Source organism: Salvelinus alpinus, chromosome 16, assembly GCF_045679555.1.
Source record: "Salvelinus alpinus chromosome 16, SLU_Salpinus.1, whole genome shotgun sequence".
Taxonomy (NCBI): Eukaryota; Metazoa; Chordata; class Actinopteri; order Salmoniformes; family Salmonidae; genus Salvelinus; species Salvelinus alpinus.
Window position 1 is genome coordinate 31,520,544 of NC_092101.1, and position 15,678 is coordinate 31,536,221.

The 15,678-nt window shown below is 55.3% G+C and overlaps 1 long non-coding RNA gene across 1 annotated transcript; it reads right to left on the reverse strand.

The window, feature by feature from the left end:
- Nucleotides 1-484: 484 nt before the first annotated feature.
- LOC139541351 (uncharacterized) lies at nucleotides 485-2,480 on the reverse strand. Its single transcript, XR_011668336.1, has 2 exons — nucleotides 1,997-2,480; nucleotides 485-1,579 (listed from the first exon to the last, which is right to left on the reverse strand). It is a non-coding gene; the product is annotated as an uncharacterized lncRNA (long non-coding RNA).
- Nucleotides 2,481-15,678: the final 13,198 nt, after the last annotated feature.

The following is a 15,678-nucleotide window of genomic DNA, read 5'->3' on the forward strand; positions in this document are numbered from 1 at the left end:
TGATCGAAATAATTAGGTAAAACACTTTATAGAAATCGAAAGTAATCCGACGATTAGTTTCAGCGCGCAGCCATGCATTTGTTCCTCACAGAAACCGAAGATAATAAGAGAAGACAAGATGAGTTTGGTCTGTTTATAGTATGCATGTTGAAGGGGTGTGTCAATCACTGTCGTTCACATCCCACCCTTCATTTCCGGAAGTCCTCAAAAAATGAGTGAACTCTTACTCACCTCATTTTGTTATAACATCTTTGGTCAAACAGACGATTACGTGAAACCCAGAATGCATTGTATGTCAACAAACATGGCTACACAGCTGGAATTAGCTTAGCTCATCATAATCAGTACAACCTTCAAAAAAGTATTTTACACACATAATATGTGCCCATTACAATCTGTGCAAGAATCGGAATGCATGATTTGTCACATAGAATTGAAAACATGTGAATAAATCAGTAAATACACAAATAATTGCCACAAAACATTTTCTGATAGTGATTTATTGAGACAAGTGGCGCGTGCCGGCAGTCAACCACGTACCCTCTCACTCTAAACCATTCAGTGTTGTTGTTTATGTATGTAGATAGTGAGCTAAGCTGTAGCATTAGCAATAACTTTCAAAAGGAGACAACTCACAAATGTGGAAATTCTGGAGATTTTGAGTCTGAAAGTCAGGAATCAGATTCTGACAGTGAGGAGCTGCCCCCCAACCTTGTAGCCATTGAGAACCCTGAATCTGAGGACCCCTTGTCCACTGACAAAGTCCCAGTTCCATTAGAAGATGCTGGTGGTGATGGTGGCAGACTGACAGTGGATGAAGTACAGGAGTTCTGTGGTAGCTGGAAGGCTGCCAGCCATTTCACCCCTCCTGGCCCTGCTGATTGTGTTGAGTCCCAGTCTGGAGTGCAACGCCCCTTGCCATTTCCATCTGAGGCAGAGTGCTTCAAGTTGTTTCTGACAGAGGAGCTAGTGGGAGACATAGTAGAGACCAATCGCTATGCCTTGGAGCTACAGGATAAGAGAGAGCCAGTGTAACGGATGTGAAATGGCTAGCTAGTTAGCGGGTACGCGCTAATAGCGTTTCAATCAGTTACGTCACTTGCTCTGAAACCTTGAAGTAGTGGTTCCCCTTGCACAGCAAGGGCCGCGGCTTTTGTGGAGCGATGGGTAACGATGCTTCGTGGTGTTGATGTGTGCAGAGGGTCCCTGGTTCGCGCCCGGGTATGGGCGAGGGGACGGACGTAAAGTTATACTGTTACACCAGGAGTGGGGGGACAACCACAATTAGTGAAATGTATACATTCCTGGTGACAGTAAAGAAGAACTCCCTAAGAGAATACTGGAGCAGAGATGCTATGTTTGCAACTCCCTTCTTTGCCACCCTCTTTTCCCAAGACTGCTTTCTAGTTCTGCTGCTATGACTGCATTTCATCATCAACGCTACTGCCATCCTAAATGACCCGTTATACAAAACAAGAGATGTCAACAGCTGGCAGTAAAGTGCCATGACAAACGAGACGTCCATGTCCTCTCCACTGTCCATACAGCAACCATGTCGGCCACAGGGAAGGTGAACCACCTGACGGGAGAGAGAAACAAACCAGACAGAGAAACATCAAACCAGACTGCGTGCTTGACTATTACCTCAAAATGGGGGCAGTGGATAAGGCCGACATGATAAACAGCTTTGTGGAATGAACTCAGAAAACGACCAAGTGGTATAAGATATTTTTCCAGGGTAGCGTCAAAATACAACATGCCAATACTTCTGACGCATTTAGCATTGTTTTACAGAGCTAATAGAATAATGTAACTAGCTACATAAGCACGATTGAATATAACACCATAAAAGGTGAGTAACATGAGTAACGTTACCTAGCGTGTCCGCGGTTATAAGGAATATACACAAATATATTATGCTCCATACACACAGTGAGCTACAGTAGAAACGGTATAACACGACACAGAAACTATTATAACGTAATTAGGCACTTACTTTGATAGAAACGCAGTCTGGATTTGAAGATGGGTGTCTGTAGTGACGCCTCTAGCACTGAGACGCTGTGCCACTTGGGAGTCAAAAGGCCAGGGTAGCTTCAACATACAACACATGCTAATACATCCGTGACGCAATTAGCATTGTTTTCCAGAGCTAATAAGACTGTAGCTAGATACCTAAGCATTGGGTATATCACCATACATGTTATGAAATGAGTAACGTTACATCGCGTGTCCGCGGTTATAATGAATATACACAAAAACATGATGCTACAGTAGAAACGACATAACACGACATGCAGAAACTATTATAACGTAATAAGGCACTTTGATAGAAACGCACACATTTCCAAAGTTATTATTGGTAACGAAAACAACTTTGATTGCGATGCAGGCGACAGGTGGAAAATATGAACACGTGTATGCAGGACGGCAGATGAGTAAATGTCTGCAGACTTGAATTGCACAAACAATTGAGAAGTGTTTGGGGAATTTTGTCCGGGTCAGAAATGTAAAAAAAATTAATTGGTCCGCAAAAGTAAAAATGACTACTTTTATGTGAATGAATGAGGCGGAACACACCTCATTTCAAACTGTTATTATAAAATAAAAAACTGTTTAGAAAATAATTTAAAATTGACAAATAAAACAGGCGGCGTGCTTTGGTTTGAGGGCAGCGCAGATTAAATGTACTGTTACATAACAATCACATTCTGGAATTGGAGAGAACGTTCTAACATCACGTGCATAAAACAACTCACGCTGGGGCGACCGTTACAGATATTTGGAACTCACGCATGAAAGGGTTAACCAACAATGCAGTTTTAATCAATTAAGAGTTAAGAAAATATTAACCAAATAAACTAAATTTAAAAAATTAACACAATAATATAACTATAACACTGCTACAGTTGAAGTCGGAAGTTTACATACACCTTAGCCATATACATTTAAACTCAGTTTTTCCACAATTCCTGACATTTAATCCAAATAAAAATTCCCTGTCTTAGGTCAGTTAGGATCACCATTTTATTTTAAGAATGTGAAAATTGTAGAGAGAATGATTTATTTCAGCTTGTATTTCTTTCATCACATTATCAGTGGGTCAGAAATGTACATACACTCAATTAGCATTTGGTAGCATTGCCTTTAAATTGGTTAACTTGAGTCAAATGTTTTGCGTAGCCTTCCACAAGCTTCCAACAATAAGTTGGGTGAATTTTGTCCCATTCCTCCTGACAGAGCTGGTGTAACTGAGTCAGGTTTGTGGGTCTCCTTGCTCGCACACGCTATTTCAGTTCTGCCCACAAATTTTCTATAGGATCAGAGCTTTGTGATGGCCACTCCAATACTTTAACTTTGTTGTCTTTAAGCCATTTTGCCACAACTTTGGAAGTATGCTTGGGGTCGTTGTCCATTTGGAAGATCCATTTGCGACCAAGCTTTAACTTCCTGACTGATGTCTTGAGATGTTGCTTCAATATATCCTCATAATTTTCCTCCTCATGATGCCATCTGTTTTGTGAAGTGCACCAGACAATCCTGCAGCAAAGCACCCCCACAACATGATGCTGCCACCCCCGTGCTTCACGGTTGGGATGGTGTTCTTCGGCTTGCAAGCGTCCCCCTTTTTCCTCCGAACATATCAATTGTCATTATGGCCAAACAGTTCTATTTTTGTTTCATCAGACCAGAAGACATTTCTCCAAAAACTACGATCTTTGTCCCCATGTGCAGTTGCAAACCATAGTCTAGGTTTTTTATGGCGTTTTTGGAGCAGTGGCTTCTTCCTTGCTGAACGGCCTTTCAGATTAGTCGATATAGGACTTGTTTTACTGTGGATATAGATACTTTTGTACCTGTTTCCTCCAGCATCTTCACAAGGTCCTTTGTTGTTGTTCTGGGATTGATTTGCACTTTTCGCACCAGAGTACGTTCATCTCTAGGAGACAGAACTCGTCTCCTTCCTGAGCGGTATGGCGGCTGCATGGTCCCATGGTGTTTATACTTGCGTACTTTGGTTTGTACAGATGAACGTGGTACCTTCAGACGTTTAGAAATTGCTCCCAAGGATGAACCAGACTTGTGGAGATCTACAATTATTTTCTGAGGTCTTGGCTGATTTCTTTAGATTTTCCCATGATGTCAAGCAAATAGGCACTGAGTTTGAAGGTAGGCCTTGAAATACATCCACAGGTACACCTCCAATTGACACAAATTATGTCAATTAGCCTATCAGAAGCTTCTAAAGCCATGACATGATTTTCTGGAATTTTCCAAGCAGTTTATTAAGGAGCCTTTTGGACCCAGACTTTGAGCTCCGGTACCGCTTGCCGTGCGGTAGCAGATAGAACAGTCTATGACTTGGTTAAGACCTTTAAACAGACCTTTAAACATTCTATGACCGATGTAAGACCTTTTAAGGAGCCGCCCCTTTTAAAAATTTTCGTCTGAAATTACATACCCAAATCTAACTGCCTGTAGCTCAGTCCCTGAAGCAAGGATATGCATATTCTTGATACCATTTGAAAGGAAACACTTTTGAAATTAAAATGTGAAATTAATGTATGAGAATATAACACAGTAGATCTGATAAAAAATGTATTCAAAGAAAAGAACATCCGTTTTTTTTTTCTTCCCCCCCATCATCTTTGAAATGCAAGAGAAAGGCGATAATGTATTATTCCAGCCCAGGTGCAATATACATTTTGGCCTCTAGATGGCATCAGTGTATGTGCAAAGTTTTAGACTGATCCAACGAACCATTGCATTTCTGTTAAAATGTTGTATCAAGACTGCCCAAATATGCCTAATTTGTTTATTATTAACTTTTTCTATTCGAAATTGTGCAATCTCCTCAAACAGTAGCATGGTATTATTTCACTGTAATAGCTACTGTAAATTGGACAGTGCAGTTAGATTAACAAGAATTTTAACTTTCTGCCAATATCAGATATGTCTATGTCCTGGGAATTTTTCTTGTTACTTACAACCTCATGCTAATCACAATAGCCTACTTTAGCTCAACCGTCCCGTGGAAGGGACACCGATCCCGAAGAGGTTTTTAAACAGGTTAACATTCGCAAGGCCGCGGCCAGACGAAATACCAGGACGCGTATTCAGAGCATGTGCTGACTAGTGTCTTAACTGATCAACCTATCCCTGGCTAGGTTTGTTGCAGTGATCGTATTACCGCCACACCGGCAGTCATGACCACAGTCAAATTCCATGTGACCGTTGAGTCACTGTAATTATGCACTCTGGACATGTGTTGGTAGTTCCCAACTTGCTAATGACCGTCGGGTCGCTAATGGCCTGCTACTCAGTGCTCTATTGTCCCTCAAACCACTCTTACATCAATGCAAATACTATCAAAAATCACATCAAACACATCATCAAAATAGTATCATGCTTTTAAAACTCACCTCACTGTGATCGATCTATTTGAAGAAATAAGTTCAACAACAGTTTGAAACTGAGTGGAAATCATGGTCATTGTGGATGTTGTTTCAAAGCCAAACACAATGAAATGGGCAACGCTTTTTAAGGTGATGATTAATTCAAAACACCCATAAACATATTAGAGCTTATGCATATGCATAGGCCTATATAGGAAAAACCCTGAATTAAAATGATTGTGTCGCTATACAATACATATTCTAATAGCTTACCGCATATTACGCACAGCAGAAAAACATTTTTAAAAAGATTGATGTCTTTGGTACATAATTGGTCTAGCCTATACTAAAAAATAAACACATTTTAGTCATCGCTTTTGAGTGTGGACTGTGTTATGCCTACTGGATGGACTGATTACCTTATACTACGCTCCAAACTTTCTATCTATGAGTCTGAGAGTAAACGTAGGCGATGCTGTGTCACGCCCTGACCATAGTTTGCGTTGTATGTTTCTATGTTTTGTTTGGTCAGGGTGTGATATGAGTGAGCATTCTATGTTGTATGTCTAGTTTGTCTGTTTCTATGTGTTTGGCCTGATATGGTTCTCAATCAGAGGCAGGTGTCAGTCGTTGTCTCTGATTGGGAGCCATATTTAGGTAGCCTGTTTTGTCTTTGTGGGTTGTGGGTGATTGTTCCTGTGTCTTTGTGTATGTCACCAGACAGGACTGTTTCATTTTGTGTTATTCTCGTTTATCGTTATTTTGTTGTTTTGTTCGAGTAATCGGTTTTGATTAAAAGGAATATGAATACTCACCACGCTGCATCTTGGTCCTCCGATCCTTCCTACTATTCCTCCTCAGAAGAGGAGGAAGACGAGCGTTACAGAATCACCCACCACAACCCGGACCAAGCAGCGTGGTACTCAGGAGCAGCGGGTTCAGGACTCTTGGACTTGGGAGGAGATCTTGGATGGCAAGGGACCCTGGGTACAGCCGGGAGAATATCGCCGCCCCAAGGCAGAGCTGGAGGCAGCGAAAGCCGAGAGGTGGTGGTATGAGGAGGCAGTACGAAAGCGCGGCTGGAAGCCCGAGAGACACCGATATGAGAGGTGGTGGTATGAGGAGGCAGCACGAAAGCGCGGCTGGAAGCCCGAGAGACAGCCCCAAAAATTTCTTGGGCGGGTCACACGGGGAGTGTGGCTAAGTCAGGTAGGAGACCTGAGCCAACGTCCCGTGCTTACCGTGGAGAGAGAGGGTCCGGGCAGGCACCGTGTTATGCGGAGATGCGCATGGTGTCTCCAGTACGTGTGCATAGCCCGGTGCGGTACATAGCAGCGCCTCATATCGGTAGGGCTAGAGTGGGCATCGAGCCAGGTGCCATGAAGCCGGCTCTACGCATCTGGTCTCCAGTGCGTCTCCTTGGGCCGGGGTACATGGCACCAGCCCTATGCATGGTGTCCCCGGTTCGCCAGCACAGCCCGTGCGGCCTATTCCACCTCGCCGCACTGGCATGGCTACGGGGAGCATTCAGCCAGGTAGGGTTGGGCAGGCTCGGTGCTCGAGACCTGCAGTGCGCCTCCACGGTCCGGTCTATCCGGTGCCTCCTCCACGTACCAGGCCTCCAGTTCCAGCACCACGCACCAGACCTACAGTGCGCCTCCAGGGTCCAGTATGCCCTGTTCCTCCTCCCCGCACTCGCCCTGAGGTGCGTGTTCCCAGCCCGGTACCACCAGTTCCGGCACCACGCACCAGGCCTACATTGCGCCTCCAGAGTCCAGTATACCCTGTTCCTCCTCCCCGCACTTGCCCTGAGGTGCGTGTCCCCAGCCCGGTACCACCAGTTCCGGCGCCGCCTGAGCCGTCCGTCTGTCCTGAGCCGCCTGAGCCGCCCGTCTGTCCTGAGCCGCCTGAGCCGCCCGTCTGTCCTGAGCCGCCTGAGCCGCCCGTCTGTCCTGAGCCGCCTGAGCCGCCCGTCTGTCCTGAGCCGCCTGAGCCGCCCGTCTGTCCTGAGCCGCCTGAGCCTCCCGTCTGTCCTGAGCCGCCCTTCAGTCAGGAGCCGCCTGAGCCGTCCTTCAGTCCAGAGGCGCCTGAGCCGCCCTTCAGTCCAGAGGCGCCTGAGCCGCCCTTCAGTCCAGAGGCGCCTGAGCCGCCCTTCAGTCCAGAGGCGCCTGAGCCGCCTGAGCTGCCCTTCAGTCCGGAGCTGCCCTTCAGTCCGGAGCTGCCCTTCAGTCCGGAGCTGCCCTTCAGTCCGGAGCTGCCCTTCAGTCCGGAGTTGCCCTTCAGTCCGGAGTTGCCCTTCAGTCCGGAGCTGCCCTTCAGTCCGGAGCTGCCCTTCAGTCCGGAGCTGCCCCTCAGTCCGGAGCTGCCCCTCAGTCCGGAGCTGCCCCTCAGTCCGGAGCTGCCCTTCAGTCCGGAGCTGCCCTTCATTCCGGAGCTGCCCTTCAGTCCGGAGCTGCCCTTCAGTCCGGAGCTGCCCCTCAGTCCGGAGCTGCCCTTCAGTCCGGAGCTGCCCTTCATTCCGGAGCTGCCCTTCAGTCCGGAGCTGCCCTTCAGTCCGGAGCTGCCCCTCAGTCCGGAGCTGCCCTTCAGTCCGGAGCTGCCCTTCATTCCGGAGTTGCCCTTCAGTCCGGAGCTGCCCTTCAGTCCGGAGCTGCCCCTCAGTCCGGAGCTGCCCTTCAGTCCGGAGCTGCCCCTCTGTCCGGGGAAGCCCCTCAGTCCGGAGCAGCCCTTCAGTCCGGAGCTGCCCTTCAGTCCGGAGCTGCCCTTCAGTCCGGAGCTGCCCTTCAGTCCGGAGCCGCCCTTCAGTCCAGAGGCGCCTGAGCCGCCCTTCAGTCCAGAGGCGCCTGAGCCGCCCTTCAGTCCAGAGGCGCCTGAGCCGCCCTTCAGTCCAGAGGCGCCTGAGCCGCCTGAGCTGCCCTTCAGTCCGGAGCTGCCCTTCAGTCCGGAGCTGCCCTTCAGTCCGGAGCTGCCCTTCAGTCCGGAGCTGCCCTTCAGTCCGGAGCTGCCCTTCAGTCCGGAGCTGCCCTTCAGTCCGGAGCTGCCCTTCAGTCCGGAGCTGCCCCTCAGTCCGGAGCAGCCCTTCATTCCGGAGTTGCCCTTCATTCCGGAGTTGCCCTTCAGTCCGGAGCTGCCCTTCAGTCCGGAGCTGCCCCTCAGTCCGGAGCTGCATTTCAGTCCGGAGCTGCCCCTCTGTCCGGAGCAGCCCCTCAGTCCGGAGCTGCCCTTCAGTCCGGAGCTGCCCTTCAGTCCGGAGCTGCCCTTCAGTCCGGAGTTGCCCTTCAGTCCGGAGCTGCCCCTCAGTCCGGAGCTGCCCCTCAGTCCGGAGCTGCCCCTCAGTCCGGAGCTGCCCTTCAGTCCGGAGCTGCCCTTCATTCCGGAGTTGCCCTTCAGTCCGGAGCTGCCCTTCAGTCCGGAGCTGCCCCTCAGTCCGGAGCTGCCCTTCAGTCCGGAGCTGCCCTTCATTCCGGAGTTGCCCTTCAGTCCGGAGCCGCCCTTCAGTCCGGAGCTGCCCTTCAGTCCGGAGCTGCCCCTCAGTCCGGAGCTGCCCTTCAGTCCGGAGCTGCCCTTCATTCCGGAGCTGCCCTTCAGTCCGGAGCTGCCCTTCAGTCCGGAGCTGCCCCTCAGTCCGGAGCTGCCCTTCAGTCCGGAGCTGCCCTTCATTCCGGAGTTGCCCTTCAGTCCGGAGCTGCCCTTCAGTCCGGAGCTGCCCCTCAGTCCGGAGCTGCCCTTCAGTCCGGAGCTGCCCCTCTGTCCGGGGAAGCCCCTCTGTCCGGGGAAGCCCCTCAGTCCGGAGCAGCCCTTCAGTCCGGCGCTGCCCTTCAGTCCGGAGCTGCCCTTCAGTCCGGAGCTGCCCTTCAGTCCGGAGCCGCCCTTCAGTCCGGAGCTGCCCCTCAGTCCGGAGCTGCCCTTCAGTCCGGAGCTGCCCTTCAGTCCGGAGCTGCCCTTCAGTCCGGAGCTGCCCTTCAGTCCGGAGCTGCCCTTCAGTCCGGAGCTGCCCTTCAGTCCGGAGCTGCCCTTCAGTCCGGAGCTGCCCTTCAGTCCGGAGCTGCCCCTCAGTCCGGAGCAGCCCTTCATTCCGGAGTTGCCCTTCATTCCGGAGTTGCCCTTCAGTCCGGAGCTGCCCTTCAGTCCGGAGCTGCCCCTCAGTCCGGAGCTGCCCTTCAGTCCGGAGCTGCCCCTCTGTCCGGAGCAGCCCCTCAGTCCGGAGCTGCCCTTCAGTCCGGAGCTGCCCTTCAGTCCGGAGCTGCCCTTCAGTCCGGAGTTGCCCTTCAGTCCGGAGCTGCCCCTCAGTCCGGAGCTGCCCCTCAGTCCGGAGCTGCCCCTCAGTCCGGAGCTGCCCTTCAGTCCGGAGCTGCCCTTCATTCCGGAGTTGCCCTTCAGTCCGGAGCTGCCCTTCAGTCCGGAGCTGCCCCTCAGTCCGGAGCTGCCCTTCAGTCCGGAGCTGCCCTTCATTCCGGAGTTGCCCTTCAGTCCGGAGCCGCCCTTCAGTCCGGAGCCGCCCTTCAGTCCGGAGCCGCCCCTCAGTCCGGAGCTGCCCTTCAGTCCGGAGCTGCCCTTCATTCCGGAGCTGCCCTTCAGTCCGGAGCTGCCCTTCAGTCCGGAGCTGCCCCTCAGTCCGGAGCTGCCCTTCAGTCCGGAGCTGCCCTTCATTCCGGAGTTGCCCTTCAGTCCGGAGCTGCCCTTCAGTCCGGAGCTGCCCCTCAGTCCGGAGCTGCCCTTCAGTCCGGAGCTGCCCCTCTGTCCGGGGAAGCCCCTCAGTCCGGAGCAGCCCTTCAGTCCGGAGCTGCCCTTCAGTCCGGAGCTGCCCTTCAGTCCGGAGCCGCCCTTCAGTCCAGAGGCGCCTGAGCCGCCCTTCAGTCCAGAGGCGCCTGAGCCGCCCTTCAGTCCAGAGGCGCCTGAGCCGCCCTTCAGTCCAGAGGCGCCTGAGCCGCCTGAGCTGCCCTTCAGTCCGGAGCTGCCCTTCAGTCCGGAGCTGCCCTTCAGTCCGGAGCTGCCCTTCAGTCCGGAGCTGCCCTTCAGTCCGGAGCTGCCCTTCAGTCCGGAGCTGCCCTTCAGTCCGGAGCTGCCCTTCAGTCCGGAGTTGCCCTTCAGTCCGGAGTTGCCCTTCAGTCCGGAGCTGCCCTTCAGTCCGGAGCTGCCCTTCAGTCCGGAGCTGCCCCTCAGTCCGGAGCTGCCCCTCAGTCCGGAGCTGCCCCTCAGTCCGGAGCTGCCCTTCAGTCCGGAGCTGCCCTTCATTCCGGAGCTGCCCTTCAGTCCGGAGCTGCCCTTCAGTCCGGAGCTGCCCCTCAGTCCGGAGCTGCCCTTCAGTCCGGAGCTGCCCTTCATTCCGGAGCTGCCCTTCAGTCCGGAGCTGCCCTTCAGTCCGGAGCTGCCCCTCAGTCCGGAGCTGCCCTTCAGTCCGGAGCTGCCCTTCATTCCGGAGTTGCCCTTCAGTCCGGAGCTGCCCTTCAGTCCGGAGCTGCCCCTCAGTCCGGAGCTGCCCTTCAGTCCGGAGCTGCCCCTCTGTCCGGGGAAGCCCCTCAGTCCGGAGCAGCCCTTCAGTCCGGAGCTGCCCTTCAGTCCGGAGCTGCCCTTCAGTCCGGAGCTGCCCTTCAGTCCGGAGCCGCCCTTCAGTCCAGAGGCGCCTGAGCCGCCCTTCAGTCCAGAGGCGCCTGAGCCGCCCTTCAGTCCAGAGGCGCCTGAGCCGCCCTTCAGTCCAGAGGCGCCTGAGCCGCCTGAGCTGCCCTTCAGTCCGGAGCTGCCCTTCAGTCCGGAGCTGCCCTTCAGTCCGGAGCTGCCCTTCAGTCCGGAGCTGCCCTTCAGTCCGGAGCTGCCCTTCAGTCCGGAGCTGCCCTTCAGTCCGGAGCTGCCCTTCAGTCCGGAGCTGCCCCTCAGTCCGGAGCAGCCCTTCATTCCGGAGTTGCCCTTCATTCCGGAGTTGCCCTTCAGTCCGGAGCTGCCCTTCAGTCCGGAGCTGCCCCTCAGTCCGGAGCTGCCCTTCAGTCCGGAGCTGCCCCTCTGTCCGGAGCAGCCCCTCAGTCCGGAGCTGCCCTTCAGTCCGGAGCTGCCCTTCAGTCCGGAGCTGCCCTTCAGTCCGGAGTTGCCCTTCAGTCCGGAGCTGCCCCTCAGTCCGGAGCTGCCCCTCAGTCCGGAGCTGCCCCTCAGTCCGGAGCTGCCCCTCAGTCCGGAGCTGCCCTTCATTCCGGAGTTGCCCTTCAGTCCAGGGCTGCCCTTCAGTCCGGAGCTGCCCCTCAGTCCGGAGCTGCCCTTCAGTCCGGAGCTGCCCTTCATTCCGGAGTTGCCCTTCAGTCCGGAGCCGCCCTTCAGTCCGGAGCTGCCCTTCAGTCCGGAGCTGCCCCTCAGTCCGGAGCTGCCCTTCAGTCCGGAGCTGCCCTTCATTCCGGAGCTGCCCTTCAGTCCGGAGCTGCCCTTCAGTCCGGAGCTGCCCCTCAGTCCGGAGCTGCCCTTCAGTCCGGAGCTGCCCTTCATTCCGGAGTTGCCCTTCAGTCCGGAGCTGCCCTTCAGTCCGGAGCTGCCCCTCAGTCCGGAGCTGCCCTTCAGTCCGGAGCTGCCCCTCTGTCCGGGGAAGCCCCTCAGTCCGGAGCAGCCCTTCAGTCCGGAGCTGCCCTTCAGTCCGGAGCTGCCCTTCAGTCCGGAGCTGCCCTTCAGTCCGGAGCCGCCCTTCAGTCCAGAGGCGCCTGAGCCGCCCTTCAGTCCAGAGGCGCCTGAGCCGCCCTTCAGTCCAGAGGCGCCTGAGCCGCCCTTCAGTCCAGAGGCGCCTGAGCCGCCTGAGCTGCCCTTCAGTCCGGAGCTGCCCTTCAGTCCGGAGCTGCCCTTCAGTCCGGAGCTGCCCTTCAGTCCGGAGCTGCCCTTCAGTCCGGAGCTGCCCTTCAGTCCGGAGCTGCCCTTCAGTCCGGAGCTGCCCTTCAGTCCGGAGCTGCCCCTCAGTCCGGAGCAGCCCTTCATTCCGGAGTTGCCCTTCATTCCGGAGTTGCCCTTCAGTCCGGAGCTGCCCCTCAGTCCGGAGCTGCCCCTCAGTCCGGAGCTGCCCTTCAGTCCGGAGCTGCCCCTCTGTCCGGAGCAGCCCCTCAGTCCGGAGCTGCCCTTCAGTCCGGAGCTGCCCTTCAGTCCGGAGCTGCCCTTCAGTCCGGAGTTGCCCTTCAGTCCGGAGCTGCCCCTCAGTCCGGAGCTGCCCCTCAGTCCGGAGCTGCCCCTCAGTCCGGAGCTGCCCTTCAGTCCGGAGCTGCCCTTCATTCCAGAGTTGCCCTTCAGTCCGGAGCTGCCCTTCAGTCCGGAGCTGCCCCTCAGTCCGGAGCTGCCCTTCAGTCCGGAGCTGCCCTTCATTCCGGAGTTGCCCTTCAGTCCGGAGCCGCCCTTCAGTCCGGAGCCGCCCCTCAGTCCGGAGCAGCCCTTCATTCCGGAGTTGCCCTTCATTCCGGAGTTGCCCTTCAGTCCGGAGCTGCCCTTCAGTCCGGAGCTGCCCCTCAGTCCGGAGCTGCCCTTCAGTCCGGAGCTGCCCCTCTGTCCGGAGCAGCCCCTCAGTCCGGAGCTGCCCTTCAGTCCGGAGCTGCCCTTCAGTCCGGAGCTGCCCTTCAGTCCGGAGCTGCCCTTCAGTCCGGAGCTGCCCTTCAGTCCGGAGCTGCCCTTCAGTCCGGAGCTGCCCCTCAGTCCGGAGCAGCCCTTCATTCCGGAGTTGCCCTTCATTCCGGAGTTGCCCTTCAGTCCGGAGCTGCCCTTCAGTCCGGAGCTGCCCCTCAGTCCGGAGCTGCCCTTCAGTCCGGAGCTGCCCCTCTGTCCGGAGCAGCCCCTCAGTCCGGAGCTGCCCTTCAGTCCGGAGCTGCCCTTCAGTCCGGAGCTGCCCTTCAGTCCGGAGTTGCCCTTCAGTCCGGAGCTGCCCCTCAGTCCGGAGCTGCCCCTCAGTCCGGAGCTGCCCCTCAGTCCGGAGCTGCCCCTCAGTCCGGAGCTGCCCTTCATTCCGGAGTTGCCCTTCAGTCCAGGGCTGCCCTTCAGTCCGGAGCTGCCCCTCAGTCCGGAGCTGCCCTTCAGTCCGGAGCTGCCCTTCATTCCGGAGTTGCCCTTCAGTCCGGAGCCGCCCTTCAGTCCGGAGCTGCCCTTCAGTCCGGAGCTGCCCCTCAGTCCGGAGCTGCCCTTCAGTCCGGAGCTGCCCTTCATTCCGGAGCTGCCCTTCAGTCCGGAGCTGCCCTTCAGTCCGGAGCTGCCCCTCAGTCCGGAGCTGCCCTTCAGTCCGGAGCTGCCCTTCATTCCGGAGTTGCCCTTCAGTCCGGAGCTGCCCTTCAGTCCGGAGCTGCCCCTCAGTCCGGAGCTGCCCTTCAGTCCGGAGCTGCCCCTCTGTCCGGGGAAGCCCCTCAGTCCGGAGCAGCCCTTCAGTCCGGAGCTGCCCTTCAGTCCGGAGCTGCCCTTCAGTCCGGAGCTGCCCTTCAGTCCGGAGCCGCCCTTCAGTCCAGAGGCGCCTGAGCCGCCCTTCAGTCCAGAGGCGCCTGAGCCGCCCTTCAGTCCAGAGGCGCCTGAGCCGCCCTTCAGTCCAGAGGCGCCTGAGCCGCCTGAGCTGCCCTTCAGTCCGGAGCTGCCCTTCAGTCCGGAGCTGCCCTTCAGTCCGGAGCTGCCCTTCAGTCCGGAGCTGCCCTTCAGTCCGGAGCTGCCCTTCAGTCCGGAGCTGCCCTTCAGTCCGGAGCTGCCCTTCAGTCCGGAGCTGCCCCTCAGTCCGGAGCAGCCCTTCATTCCGGAGTTGCCCTTCATTCCGGAGTTGCCCTTCAGTCCGGAGCTGCCCCTCAGTCCGGAGCTGCCCCTCAGTCCGGAGCTGCCCTTCAGTCCGGAGCTGCCCCTCTGTCCGGAGCAGCCCCTCAGTCCGGAGCTGCCCTTCAGTCCGGAGCTGCCCTTCAGTCCGGAGCTGCCCTTCAGTCCGGAGTTGCCCTTCAGTCCGGAGCTGCCCCTCAGTCCGGAGCTGCCCCTCAGTCCGGAGCTGCCCCTCAGTCCGGAGCTGCCCTTCAGTCCGGAGCTGCCCTTCATTCCAGAGTTGCCCTTCAGTCCGGAGCTGCCCTTCAGTCCGGAGCTGCCCCTCAGTCCGGAGCTGCCCTTCAGTCCGGAGCTGCCCTTCATTCCGGAGTTGCCCTTCAGTCCGGAGCCGCCCTTCAGTCCGGAGCCGCCCCTCAGTCCGGAGCCGCCCTTCAGTCCGGAGCTGCCCCTCTGTCCGGAGCAGCCCCTCAGTCCGGAGCTGCCCTTCAGTCCGGAGCTGCCCTTCAGTCCGGAGCTGCCCTTCAGTCCGGAGCTGCCCTTCAGTCCGGAGCTGCCCTTCAGTCCGGAGCTGCCCCTCAGTCCGGAGCTGCCCCTCAGTCCGGAGGCGCCCCTCAGTCCAGAGGCGCTCCTCAGTCCAGTGGGGCCCTTTATTAGGGTTCCCAGTCCAAGGTCGGCGGCGAGGGTCGCCGCTCTAAAGAGGCCACTGAAGCGGGCAATGACTATGGTGGAGTGGGGGCCAAGTCCCGCGCCAGAGCCGCCACCGCGGACAGATGCCCGCCCAGACCCTCCCCTATAGGTTTAGGTTTTGCGGCCAGAGTCCGCACCTAGTAGTCTGTTTTCTCTTTGTGGGTTGTGGGTGATTGTTCCTGCTCCTGTTTCCTGTGTCTTTGTGTATGTCACCAGACAGGACTGTTTCGTTTCGTGTTATTCTCGTTTATCATTATTTTGTTGTTTTGTTTGAGTATTCGGTTTTGATTAAAAGGAATATGAATACTCACCACGCTGCATCTTGGTCCTCCGATCCTTCCTACTATTCCTCCTCAGAAGAGGAGGAAGACGAGCGTTACATGCTGTTGATTAATTGATTGTGCAGGGAGGCTTACTGTTTTAGCCTACAATTATAGAGAATTAGTATTTGATTTTGAATAGCCTAGTAAAATAGAATTTTTTATATTTTCAGAATTAATAGGCTGACATTACCTTGAGCCACAGAATATCTCACCACCATGCGTTTACATCTCCTCCTCTCTTTCTTTCATTCCTTTCTCGAGTGCACAGAGAGAGGGGCTGTCAACAGTTTGATGAAATGGAGTGAAATGTGTTATAGTCTCAGACATTTCTATACGCAATTCTGTGTGAAAGCAGAGCTTTGATGGTTGCCACTAAAAAGCAGAGGATCCCAGCCTTCTACTGCTACTATATTTATTTCTCAGCTGCTAGTATTAAGCATTGCTCTGCTATAAAACCGGAGTAGCCTACCCGGCATGATTGAAAAACGAACTGTGGGAAAGTGGCCCAAATTCACTATTCAAGTGCATATGATTGACAT